The following is a 13,062-nucleotide window of genomic DNA, read 5'->3' on the forward strand; positions in this document are numbered from 1 at the left end:
AACTTATATACAAATTCAAAGGTCAAAGAATAGCCAAAAAATTGTGGAAAAGAACAAAGCTGAGGGATGTAATCTGCCCAATTTTAGGACTTAATGTAAATATATAGTTATCTAAGAGATTACGGTACATTCAAGTATAGAAATAGAAATCAGTGGAATAGTCTAGAAATGGTTATCTAATACACATGTATGATACATACAATACACTGTGCACACACACATACACACACTTAACTGACTTTCAGTTAGAGTTCCAAAGTAATTCAATGGAGGAAATGGCGTATTCAGAAGATACTGCTGACAAATGGTATACTTGCTTGGAAAAAAAAAAAAAAAAAAAAAAAGACTTGAGATTCACTTAAGATTTATTTTAGAGACAGAAAGAGCATGAGGGGGAGGGGCAGAAGGAGAGGGAGAGAGAAAGAATCTGAAACAGACTCCAGGCTGAGCACAGAGCCCGACTGAGTGCTCAATCCCACAACACAGAGATAGTGACCTGAGCTGAATCCAAGGAGCCAAACGCTTAGCTGACTGCGCCACCATGTGTTCTGTGAATCTCAACTCTTAATTCACATCACACAAAGGTGGACTTAGAGTCACAGAACTAAATGTGAGAGTTAAAACCACAAAACTTCTTTTTTTAAAAAAAATTGAGAGCACAAGCACAATTTTTTAAAAAATAAAGAGAGAGAGCACAAGCAGAGGGAGAAGCAGCCTTCCTGCTAAGCAGGGAGCCCACTGCGGGGCTGGATCCCAGGGCCCTGGGACCATGTCCTGAGCTGAAGGCAGAGGCTTAACGACTGAGCCACCCAGGTACCCCATAAAACCACCAAACTTCTAAAACATAGGAGAAAATACTTGTGGGTAAGCAAAGATTTCTTGTGGAGGAATAAAAGGCATGAACTATAAAAGTTGACAGATGGGCTTCATCGAAACAAAAAATTTCTACCAAAAACATTAAGTGAGAAGGCAGAGCACCTGGATGGCCCCATCAGTTAGGACCCCAACTCTTGGTTTTGGCTCAGGCCATGATCTCAAGGTCCCGAGATCGAACCCTGTGTGGGGATCTGCGCTCAGTGTGGAGTCTGCTTGAGATTCTCTCTCCCTTCCCCTTGGTGCCCCCTCCCCCAATAAATAAGTCTTAAAAAAATGAGAAGGCAAACTCAGGGACTAGGAGAAAATCTTTGCAATACACAGATCTGCCTAGGGCTTATACCCAAAATTTATAAAGTCCTCGTATAACTCAATAAGGAGACAAACCAACCAATGAAAAATGGTGTGGTAAGGATTCTGTGGTGACCCCAAGGACCACCCATGTCTTTATATAATCATCTCTTCCTTGAGTATGAGTGGGATCTGTGAATATTAAGGATGTCGTTCCCGTGATTAGCACATCGTATTATATGTCAAAAGGCATTTTGACAGATATAATTAAGGCCACTCAAAAGGAAGATTATCTCAGGTGGGCCTGAGATAATCAGGTGAACCTTTAAACCAGGCTCATGAGGCAGCCATAGATCTTTTCTGCTGGTGTTGGAGTAAAACACCAGGAGTTCCGTAGCCACAGGGAAAGGCATTCTGCCAACAACCACATGTGCTTCGAAGGAGGCCTGAGCCCCAGGTGGGACTCTGGTGCTGCCCAGCACCTTGGCTGCAGCCTGGAGACCGGAGGGGAAGACCCACCTCAGCTGTGCCTGACCCACGGTCACTGTGAGTCAATAAACATACTTGGGTTTTTTGTTTTTTTTTTTTTTTTTCAGTTTAACCTGACAAACTTGCGATCTGTAGAAAGCTAACACAATAGGCAAATGATGAACATACACTTCACAAAAGAAGACATGTGAACAGCCAGTAGGTCCATGAAAAGATGGTCAACAGAGGTCATCCCCAGAGAAAAACAAATTGTAAACAAAATCAAAGTTCCCGGCTGGCTCCCATGCGCCCACATGTGACTGATTTTAGGCAAAGGGGGACCCAGTAATAGGAGGTACAGCCTCTGGAACTTTCATGGGTTGCTATGGAAATGCCAAAAATGTTCCAACCACGGTGGAAAATCGTTTGGACGTTTCTAGTAAAACTAAACGTACCTTATCATATGGCCCAGCGATTTGTTTCCACACAAGGACTTTTACAGGAATAGTCACTGCACTTTATTCAGAATAGCCCCAAAATGGGAACGGCCCAGTTGCGTGTCAGCAGGCCCATGTGTGAACCAATCGTGCCCTATCCATACACGGGGATGCTGCCCAGCCAGGGGGCAGCTTTTGGGGGTGATGGTAACGGTTTAAAACTGGACCTTGGTGGTGGGGGTGGTTACGTGGGGGTCTACATTTGTCAAAACTCATGTAACTTTACACTTACCACAGGTGCATTTTATATACAAATTATACTTCCATAGGGTTGACCCTCTCGGCATGATTTTACTTGCTGGAAGATGACCCTTTGGGGAGGGGCCTAATGGTGCAGGTGGATAGAGGTCAATTGCAGGAGGGATGTCCTTGACTAGGAAGTAGGGTAGCCTCCAGCACTTAAATGGAATGGGTGTTGATACAATGGAGGAGGGGGGGAGTTCATTTGTTTACTTGGCTGAACAGGAAGCAATGTAGCAGCTGAGAGGAGAGAGGAGGGGTGGGGCACTGGAGGTGAAGGGGAATGATGGAAAGGTGTGCAAGTCATTTCAGAGAAAAAATGGACCTCAGGCCTGCCTTCCCTCCCTGCCCCCACCCCCACCCCGTTCCCCTCGGGACTCTTTTCCCACATTCTTCTTTCCCACCCTTGTCTTACCGAAGCAGCCTGGAGGGGTGGCACTTTCAGCTTAACAAGACTCGTGACCATCATTATGGAAACTCCAGGCCATGTAGCCCCTGTGAGACTTCGTGGGAGGTGGGCGGGGGGGTGGGTGGCAGGAGTCTGCAGGGGGCTGCCTCCCCCCACAGTGTTTACAGTATCTGGAGAGCTCTGGGGCTTTGGGGCAGCAGCAGGCTCTCCGAAAGCAGCTTGGGGAAGGGGTGGAGTCTGCTTCTTGCTCTCCTGCGTGTGGGCTCCTGCTTTTTCTCTCCATCCCCACAACAAATAAATACTTTAAAAAAAGAAAAAGAAAGAAGAAAGAGGAAATGCCTGTTTCCAACAGCCGCTTAGTTACAGAGGTAGACTTACTACACTTTTAAATGTTTTTACCTAACATTTTTTTAAAGCGCCCTAAATAATTATTGGCTCAAAGAGGCAATAATTGGGAATTCCTTAGGAAGCAAAGGACCATGGCCCTGGGGCAGGTACGGAATAAAGCCCAGCTGGACCACTCTTGACAAGGCTGGGCAGAGCACGGAGGCTCTGAGAGGTCATCTAGGCCGAATGACACCCTGTTTCTCCCTGGTGCCAGGAGCTCTGAAGGCGGAGGTGGTACGCGAGGCCAGGAGTGCTCCAGGAGAAGTCCGAGTTGTGGTGACCCCCCCCCTCCCCCCAACTGCCCGGAGTCACCTCAGCCCTCCCAGGTGAGACGTAGCCGGCTTGTGCATTCAGAGCCTTTGCAGCTGCATTTTCTTCCCCTCCGCAGACAGAGAGACAGGACAGGACAGAGTCCTTTTGTCGTGAAGGGCAGTTGTCACGGTTCCACAGCCTGGCACCTACTGAGGAAAAAGGGCAGTATTAACGGAAATTCTATGCAAAACAGCTTCTCTTCCAAGAGCATGCAAGATATGTTAGTGTCTGAGCAGCTGTTGCCAAACTGTGGGGAATCTGCTCATTGAGTTGATCCCTATGGGCCCGAGAGGGGAGTGGGCCATGCAGGGACAGACCCCACAGAGCTCTGTCTTGGTCTCCCGCCACCAACCAAGGAGCACGCCAAGCCCTAGGCTGCTCCCTGAAGGTCAGAGGAGAAGGAGGTATGAAATAGTCATTCAGAAGAGTGGGCCAGAGAGGACCCCCCCCCCCCCACCCGGCTGTGCCTGCTTGAGGTTAAAGACTACGAACTCCATCATCAGGGGGCGGAGGTTTCCCCATCTGTAGGCAGGAGCGGGCTGAGAGCTGCACCTGACTGGCATCGTCACCTGCCAGAGGATCCCAGGGAAGGGGTCAACCTTGGAATTAAGCTGGGTGTGAAAAGACAGGAGGAGGAGGTGCGGTGGGATTCCACCCCAGGAAAACAATGTCCAATCTGCTCTTTCTTCATTCACAAAGTCTGCATTGAGGCACCCCTTCCACGAGGCTGTGAGCATCCTGGGATGTACCCCCATAGGCTCCTGAATGGAGCCCTGGACATGGCAGGTATCGCTGAGGGGTGTGAAGGGCGTTTTGTGGGTGCGATGTTGACAGAGAACCCCGAGGCGGCCCCGGCTGGGGTGGGAAAGCGGAGCCGAGCACCCTGCGGCCACTTCACCTTCCCCAACATCTCTGCAAATCCACCTGGGTCCTTCGTCCCCTGGCCATGAGCATCTCAGATGTTCTCACGAATGCATGCATCCTCTCCTGCTGAGCTTGGCTGTTGCCCTATGGGACCCCCTAGGTAGTTTCCTACTCTTTGAGTGGAAGGACCAGGGAGCAGAAGCTGGCTTTGTTGTTTCTCAGGATGAAGTCTCTCCCAGGAGACTCCTTACACCCCTGTAAAAGGGCCACCCAAGCTCCGTGGCCCTGGCTTCAGAGGTCTGCCATCTGCACCCTCATTTCTGCAGCATACCTCTCTGTCCAAGCCTTTGCAATGCAGGGGGTGGGGGATGCTGCGGCCCCTCCTTTGTATGGGGCCAGCCAAGTCTCAGCTTCCTGTCCACCTCCTCCCCTGTGCGTAGGCTGCAGGGTCCTGTTGACAAAGATCAGCCTTTTCTTCCACTGAGGGTCGGGGAGGGGGAGTTGGTCTCCAAGCTCAGCCCATCTTCCGTGCTGACTGGGGCTCCCTCCCAAGTTTCTTGGCTCAGTTCTCTGGCATTTAGAGCAACTCTGTCAACCTGTCTCCCCTCCCCTTGGACCGGAGGTCCCTGCACCTTGCCTTCTTCTGCCCAGGGTGGATCCCAAGAGTCCACTTGACTCCAAACTTCGCAGCAACCCCTGTCCATTCACTGTGCCCTCCCCACACTGGGATTGCCCCTGCTCCTGCACACCTGCTCCTTCCCACTGGTGTCTAAGTCAGCTCACGTCTGGCCCATCTTAAAAAAATAAAATAAAACCTTGACCTCATTTCTCCTAGGCTGAGCCATCTTCTGATTCCCCCACACTGTATCCAGACTTGGGACTTTTATTTTTGTGCTGACAGCTCTCAAACCATCACCTCCTTCCCAGAACCCATCCAGAGCACCACTCCCCAATCACAGCTCCTGCTCGACATGACCACCCAGAGGTCCCTTGGGCGCAGCAGAGCCCAGCTTCAGAACTGTGCTCTCTTCTCTGCCCACACAAACCCCAGTAGCCCCCTACCTCCAGCACGACCCTTGCACGGAGGTATACATACTGTCCTCACAGGTGCCAAGAGTCCCGGGTCCCTCCCTGGACGATTTCTTCAGTGTGCCGTTCTGCTACAGGACGCTGCCGGGTCATCCGGGTTTCCCCCCTTCAGCTGTGCGCACGCTCCATTCACATCCCACAGAGGAAGTAGAGGCAGCTTTCAAAATAAATTCTACCACGGCTCCTCTCCTATTGAAAAAGACATTAATGGGGCGTCTGGGTGGCTCAGTCATTTAAGCGGCTGCCTTCATCTGGGGTCTGCCCCACAGCGGGCTCCCTGCTCAGCAAAGAGTCTGCTTCTCCCTCTCTGACCCTCCTCCCCACTTGTTCATTCTCTCTCTCGCTCACTCTCCCTCAAACAAACAAAACACATTAATGGCTCCATTAACCTCATTAAAAGAAAGTGCCAGGTGCCGCCAGTCCTTGAACCTTCCCCTGCACACCTACAGTCCAACCCTGCTCCACACCTTGCTCCGCCCCCCACGCCCTTGGCCCCGCCCACAGGGTCAATCTCCTCGCTGCCTTCAGGCTCCCGCAGGGCAGTGGGCACCGGGGCTGAAGGGCTGTACAGATGGGCTTTCCAGTCCCAGGTCCACATCTGCCTCGCCCTGGGCCCCTGTGCCACTCACTCCCTGTCTATGCGCCTCCGTCTCCTCATTGGTAAACTTGAGCGGGTAACATTTCCTCGCAGGTGGCTGCCCTCGCGTGCTCAGTAGATGTTCCCTGCTGCGGTCCCGACCCCACGCTCCTTACAGCCCTGTCCTCCCTGGAACTTCAGAGATGGTGCCCTACCGTGGTGCTGCTGGGAGCCTCTCCAGCTGCTCTTGCTCCCCCTCTAATGCCCTGGGCGCTGCCTGGCATCGACTCAGCCCTGACTTGGTACAGAGCGACCTTCTCCTCATTTTACTTCATGGGTAGGTGTTGCTTTCACCCAAGCAGCCAGTCAACAGATGCACGTTAAAGCCCAGAGGTGATGCCCACCGAGGAAGACACAACCAACCAGGTGCAGAACCAGGGTTCAAATCCAAGCGGTCGGGCTCCAGACCCTGTCCTTGAAACCCCTCCAGCCTTCTGTCCCTGGCTGTCCAAGTGCTCCAGGGTGGGTTATGGACTCCTCCTTCCCCCTTGAGCAACTCTCTCGTTCCCTGATGCATTTACTCACAAAGCTTTGTGTATTTATTTCCCCCAGGCTCAGTCCTATCCCAGCCCCATGTCTGGGCTTGCCGGACCCCGCCTCCTGTTGGGCCAGCCTTGGTCTCAGAGAGCCCCAGACTTTCGTCCAACCCCTTCCTCTGCTATTGACCCAGCTGGCTTTGCAGCTTTCTGGGCAAATTTCTTTCATTCAGCCTTGCAGGCTAGATTCTTTTGAGTATCCCTACCTCCTTCGCCAGGCCGTGAGCCCCAGAAGGCAGGACCTCTGTCTCGAGTATGGTGAAGGCAGATGAAACCCTGTCTCAGATCATCTCCGGTCCTGACTTCCCTCTCTCCATGCAGGAAACTATTCTGTATCCTTTCTTTTGGCCTGTGGAATTTTTCTGCTTGCCTCGTGCCTCTCCTCTGTCTCCCACATCCCGCTGCCCTGGTCAGGGCCACCTTCCAACTGTCTCAGATTCGTCCTGGCCTCCTCATTCCAACTGCCCAACTGTCATCCAGCCCCTCCCCCTCACTACCGGGCCTTCGCCCTGGCGTCCCTGCCCTCCCCTTATTTTGAAATGTTGCCCCTAATAACCTAAAACACGGTAATGGCTTTTGCTTTAAAAAAACAAAACAAAACAAAACAAAACACATATATGCCCTGGGGCACTAGGGTAGCTCAGTTAAGTGGCTGCCTTCCGCTCAGGTCATGATCCCAGGGTCCTGGGATCCAGCCCTGTGCTGGGCTCCCTGCTCAACAGGGAGTCTGCTTGTCTCTCTCCCTCTGCTTATGCTCTCTTTCTCTTTCTGTCAAACAAAATAAAACACACACACACACACACACACACACACACACACACCACGTGCCCTGAATACAGCTGTGGGTCATCAGTTTACTGCCTATGATGAGCTGGAGCTGGAAGCAGAAAGGTCTTGAGGAAAAGGAATGCTGTGTTCAGCCTCCACAATGGGCCCCACGGTCACTGCCTTCTGGTGTTTATGTGTCTGTGTAGTTTCCTTCCACACCATCTCAAGGCTGGTCCATGTGATTGGAGTGTATGGCAGAAGTATGACAGGTCACTTTTGAGGTGAGGTTATAAAAGCCACCTCTCTCTCTCTCTGTCTCTCTCTCCCTCCCATAACTTGCTCTGAGGGAAGGAAGAACACTCAGAAATGAGGCCTTCTGCCAAAAGCCACATCCCGTGAGACATTCACCACCAAACCAGATCCTCCCGCTCCAGTCAAGCCTCCAGGTGAGGGCAGGACTAACTGACGGCTGGACAGCAGCCCCACAGGGGCTCTGAGTCACAGAGTCCCATAAGGCCACTCCTCAGATTTCGGCCCTCAGAGACTGTTACTGAAAGCTCCTTGATCTGCAGGTCATTTGTTATGCGGTGGTAGATAACTAATACAGAAGATGAGATCCACTCACGGCCTTTGTCACTTAACACATCTCTTTGGAGCTGCCGTGATGGGTCAGGTACTATCCTGAGCCCTGGGAATGCGGCAGTGAACAAGGCAGACCAAGTCTTTACTATTCGAATGCTTTTCCTCTGGTCAGGGGAGGGAAATAAGAGGAAAAAAGAGATATGCCAGAGGGTGATAAACGCTATGAAGAAAAACCAGTATAAGGTTGGGGTGAAGGGCATATATAGGCACGATATTCACATTTTACCCAAGTTGGTCAAAGGAGGCCTCTCTAATCAAATGCTACTTGAGCAGAGACCTGAATGAGATAAGAAAACAGACAGGGAAGAGCGCAGAGACAAGGGAACAGCGGAGCGGATGGCTCAGGACCCCTTCACTTCTTACCACTCCTTTGCTCATCCTGGGAAAGGCTACCTCGTGTCTGGCCTACATTGCTAGCTTGTCCTCCCAGGAACCTCCAGCTCATGCTTTACCCGACCATGGTTTCCTCCCAACAAAACTGCCAATGTGACCATACTAAAACCTAAATGAGATCAAGTCACTGCTCCATGTAAACCCTATAAGGATTCCTCATTTCATTCAGAATAAAAACCGAAATCTTCCTCATGGCCTATGGGGCCCGACACGATGTGGCCCATCACTGACGTTTCGGCCCCTCCCCTCCTAGTCCCTCCCTCACTCAGTGCCTCCAGTATCCCACCCCAGTCACAATGGCCTCCTTGCAGTCCCTACAACTTGGCCAGCAAACTCCTGCCTTCGGGCGCTTGCTCTGGTGTCCTTGCTGCTTGGAATATTCTTCCCTCTTCCTCACTTCCTTTCGTCTTTGCTCAGATCCCAACGCATCAGTCAGTTTTATCTTGACCATATTATTTAATTCTGCAACCTGGCCCCCCACCTACAGGCCCACTGTCCCTAAATATGATCGCCTTTCACTTTTCTCCACAGCACTTACCCTTGTGAATATTAAGTGATTTATATGTTTAGTTTGCTGTGTATTTCAGACCACTAGAATATAAGTGCAAAAAGATAGGAATGCCCTTCTTCTGACTCCCTGAGGTTTTCCAGGTACCTGTGTTCCTGGCACACAGGTGATACTCTATAAATATTTGTTAGTTAATTAATAAATGATCGGATGAGTGTTCCTCTCTCTCCAGTGACTGATTTGTGACCTTGAGCAAGAAACTTCTCAATGGGCTTGTTCCCTTATTCCTTCTCGAGAAAAGGACGAGATCAGTCCCTTCTAGGCTAGACTATTCACCTAGACTGTGGACAAAAGACACGGACAATGAGAGCTCAGTCCCAGACGTCTGTCTGCCTTTCAAAATGTACTTGGGAAGATGCCTGGGTGGCTCAGTGGGTTAAGCACCTGTCTTCGGCTCAGGTCATGGTCTCAGGGTCCTAGGATCGAGTCTCACATCGGGTTCCCTGCTCAGTGGGGCATCTGCTTCTCCCTCTGCTTGTGCTCCCTCCTTCTCTTTGACAAATAAATAAAATCTTAAAAAAAAAAAAAAAAAAACCAAAACCAAAAAACAAAAAAACAAAATGTACTTGGGGGGACAAAAGTCATGGGAAAAAAGGTTTTTTTTTTGTCTGGAGTAAGTCACCAGCCGGGTGATTTGCCAGACCCTCCCATCTTCACAATACTTCAGGAACAGATACCCAGTCAAGTAAAGGAGTCTCGGGTTCATTAAGAAGAAACTCTCATACGGTACGATGCCCCTCATGAAAATTAAAACACAGAAAGCCATATGACATAGTTCTCTTGCCTTTACAGCTGTGTAGGAAAGTACAAAATACTGGATATATTGGGGCACCTGGGTGGCTCAGTCAGTTGAGCCTTTGGCTCAGGTCATGATCCTGGGGTTCTGGGATCCAGCCCCACAGCAGGCTCCCTGCTCAGCAGGAAACCTGCTTCTTTCCCTCCCTCTGTCCCCTACACCGCGCTCACATGCTCTCTTTCAAATAAATAATTTTTTTTTAAAGGAAAGTAACTATACAATATAACAATATACATGGGAGTCAGTCACCAACTCCATGAACGTTTCCTCTCAGGAGCAGATACAGCTCTTAGGAGCATATTTATTTAATCTGAGAGAAAGAATTCTAAAGCACATTATTTCAAAATATCAACATGGGTTAAATCTAATTGCTTCTTGTTTTTTGTTTGTTCTCTGTGTGACATAAGTGATCATTCAGAGCCAACACTTTTTAAACACTTGGAATAGAGACGTTAGCTTACTGCCTCTCCTGTGACAGCTCAGGCCCAGGGCCCCACAAAGGGGCAGCTGATTATGCTCCCCAGTTCCCAGTGTGAAATCCAGGGCCTGAGAGCCTCAGGAAACAAAGGCGAAGGGCTGAGCCCCATGGCCAGCAGCCCCTTCTGTGCTTCCCTTATGGGCCCCTTCCCCTGAGAGATGAGTGCTTGGAGGGGAGTCTCTGAGATCAGCACTTCTCGCTACCCATCTCTGTGAATGGTGGTGGGGTGGGGGAAAGGCCAGAAAACCCAGGGTCTGCAACATCTCTTGCTTCACCAACCCACAAATACGGACTTCTTTGTGTTCTGAGAGATTAGACAACAGGTGGAAGCAGGAGTGATAACTCACCGTCTGAGCATGTGGTGTTGTGGGAACTATGAACACACCCGGGCTGGCATTTTTGCTGAGTACCTCACTCCACAAATACGTCATCATGGCTGGGTCTTCGGTTGGTGTGTCTGCTTTGGTGGAGTCGGTAACAGACTGCAGAGGCTTGAAGTGCTCAACCTGCCTGCTTCCCTGTAGGAGAGGTGAGGGGACTGGGGCTGAATCCTATGGAGGTTCATTTTATTTTATATTATGGTATGGTATTTATTTGACAGACAGAGAACAAGGTCGAGTATGAGAGAGAGAGCACAAGCAGGGGAAGCAGAAGAGGGAGAAGCAGGCTCCTCATTGAACAGGGACCCCGATGTGCGGCTCAGTCCCAGGATTCTGAGATCATGACCTGAGCTGGAGGCAGACGCTGAACTGACTGAGCCACCCAGGTGCCCCGAAGAGGTTCATTTTAACTTCCAGCTTCCCCGGGAGCACTTCTAGCTCCTCTGGGTGGCCAGCCTGGTCTTACCTAGCTCTTTTGATTAAAAAGCATGTGGCATCAAAGAAAAGGGATGATTTGTCACAGTCTCTGCCAGGGCCAGCTCATGCTTTCCCCTTGTCACTGTCCTTCCCAGAGCAGGGGAAGTGAGACAGTGCATGTCCTGGGTCAGAGAAGGGGCACCCCTGGGCTGGGGGAATAGGCAGCCAGAGTGGGAGCCTGAGGCTCAGGATGAGTTGCCCGCTCTATCGCATAAGCCTGGGCCACCGTGGGCAAGGAACTTCCCCTAATGCTTCAGTTTCCCCGTCTGTATAATACATCCCTCATAGGTCTATTCCGATATTTGAGTGGCAATAAATAAATAAATAAAATAAAAAATAAATCACGGAAATAGCTTGCAACGGCACCTGATTTGGAGATGGTCACTGCTGATTCTGCTAAAGGTTTGTAGACATAGGTAAGGTAAGAAAAGATAACATAAATATAAATTTCTTCCTCCCAGCTTCCAATCTTCTTGAACACTTCAAACACCACTGACCTCTGCGTATGTCCCAGCTGGGACTAACCCAAGAGACCATCTGTAATTAAGAGGCAAGTAGGTGGACCCAGGGGTTCCTCTCCCAAAAGAGACGCAGCTTGTACTGGAGGATCCTGTTTTCCTGTCAGTTTTCTCCTCAGATGACTTCTGCTTCCCCAGCTGACTCCAAATATTCCAGATATATTAGTCTGATCAGATAGAGCCTCCCCACCTGAGACAATTTGAAGCTGAGCTCTAAGCAGGGGGTCTCCATAGTCATTATGAAATACCAGTCAACCAAATATACATATTATTATATGCTATTTAATAACTAGTAGGTCATATCATATGTAAATATTATATGTGTAATACAAAATTCTCCAAGTCCCAGAATAAATCTTACAGGGATATTTTAAGGGTTCAGCAAGAGGATTAGTGTTCACGTTTGGTGAGGGCTTAACAGGACGCTTGCTAACAGTAAGCCTCCCATTAGGGAGCTGCTATATGCTACTATTAATAACTATCATTGACCATCTTTTCCGTCATCGTTATCAAACCGGGGCCAGAGACTTCAGCTGTAACCTCTACACTGAGACCCGAGTCCCCGAGGCTGGGCGAAAGGGGTGAGCCTGCTGCTAGAGGAGGAAGTGCGCCCCTCACTGGAAACACCCACCTGCTCCCGGGCACCCTGCAGCGCCAAGAGACCCGACAGCCTTTTTCTAGGTCCTCCTGGTCAGACTGGGACAAGGGGTAGGGGTTACCCGGTCCCCAAACGTTGCCTCTTGCAAAAGAACGAGTCCCTCTCTGCGTTCGACCTGCAAGCGCCATTCCCCAGCTGCGCTGCGGGGCTCGCTGGATCTTGTGCTCTCCCCTCCGGCTTGGGGATCCCCAAGCAGCCACCAGGCGAACCCCGGTCCCTAGGATCCCGCGAGGTAGCGGACAGACGCCCGAAAAGCACCCGGAGCGCTCCGCCCGGGCTGCAAGGGCAGGGGTAAAAGGAGGAGCTGCTCCCCAGGCTTACGTCCTCGCTCCTGAGCACCAAGTGATATCACCACCCCCTCCCGGAGCCCTCTCGGGTACCAAGCCAGCTCCCGGGTGGCTGCCAGCCCTGCGCCCGCCGCTCCGGGTTTCTCTCCCCGCTTCGCCGGGACGAAGGCACGGGCGACGTCCGGCAGGTGGCGCTGGCCGCGCTCGGGGACCCGGAGCCGCCTCGGGGGTCCGGGTCCGGCGGTCCGCCCAGTGCCGCCGAGAGGGCAGAAGAGCAGGGCGCAGGGCCCTCCCGGCCCCGCTGCAGCGCCACGCGGGTGGGAGCCTACGGCGCCGGGGCCGCAGGCAGGGGTCCCCACCCCGCGCCCCCCAAGAGGTGGGTGACCATCGCCCGTCGGTACAACCGCGGCGCTGCGGCTGCGTTACCTCCGGCGCGTCCTCGCAGGAAAGCCCGAAGCCGGGAGTTTGACGAGGTGTGACCGGGCGGCCTGGCT

The 13,062-nt window shown here is 51.3% G+C and overlaps 2 long non-coding RNA genes across 3 annotated transcripts in view; one reads left to right on the top strand and one right to left on the bottom strand.

Moving 5' to 3' along the window:
* The window catches only part of LOC131811177 (uncharacterized), a 33,511-nt gene extending 27,253 nt beyond the window's left edge, over positions 1 to 6,258 (top strand). Inside the window, exons 6-8 of the long non-coding RNA XR_009345841.1 lie at positions 3,380 to 3,491; positions 4,177 to 4,263; positions 6,122 to 6,258. This is a non-coding gene — a long non-coding RNA (uncharacterized LOC131811177). The remainder of the gene's footprint in view (positions 1 to 3,379; positions 3,492 to 4,176; positions 4,264 to 6,121) is intronic.
* Positions 681 to 13,060, bottom strand: LOC131811174 (uncharacterized). 2 transcript variants are annotated; one of them, XR_009345839.1, is made up of 4 exons: positions 12,995 to 13,060; positions 10,596 to 10,766; positions 5,438 to 5,619; positions 681 to 3,626 (listed from the first exon to the last, which is right to left on the bottom strand). It is a non-coding gene; the product is annotated as an uncharacterized LOC131811174 (long non-coding RNA). The 2 variants fall into 2 exon arrangements; XR_009345840.1 differs by having other exon boundaries at positions 5,434 to 5,619.
* Positions 13,061 to 13,062: the final 2 nt, after the last annotated feature.

Source organism: Mustela lutreola, chromosome 1 (assembly GCF_030435805.1).
Source record: "Mustela lutreola isolate mMusLut2 chromosome 1, mMusLut2.pri, whole genome shotgun sequence".
NCBI lineage: Eukaryota > Metazoa > Chordata > Mammalia > Carnivora > Mustelidae > Mustela > Mustela lutreola.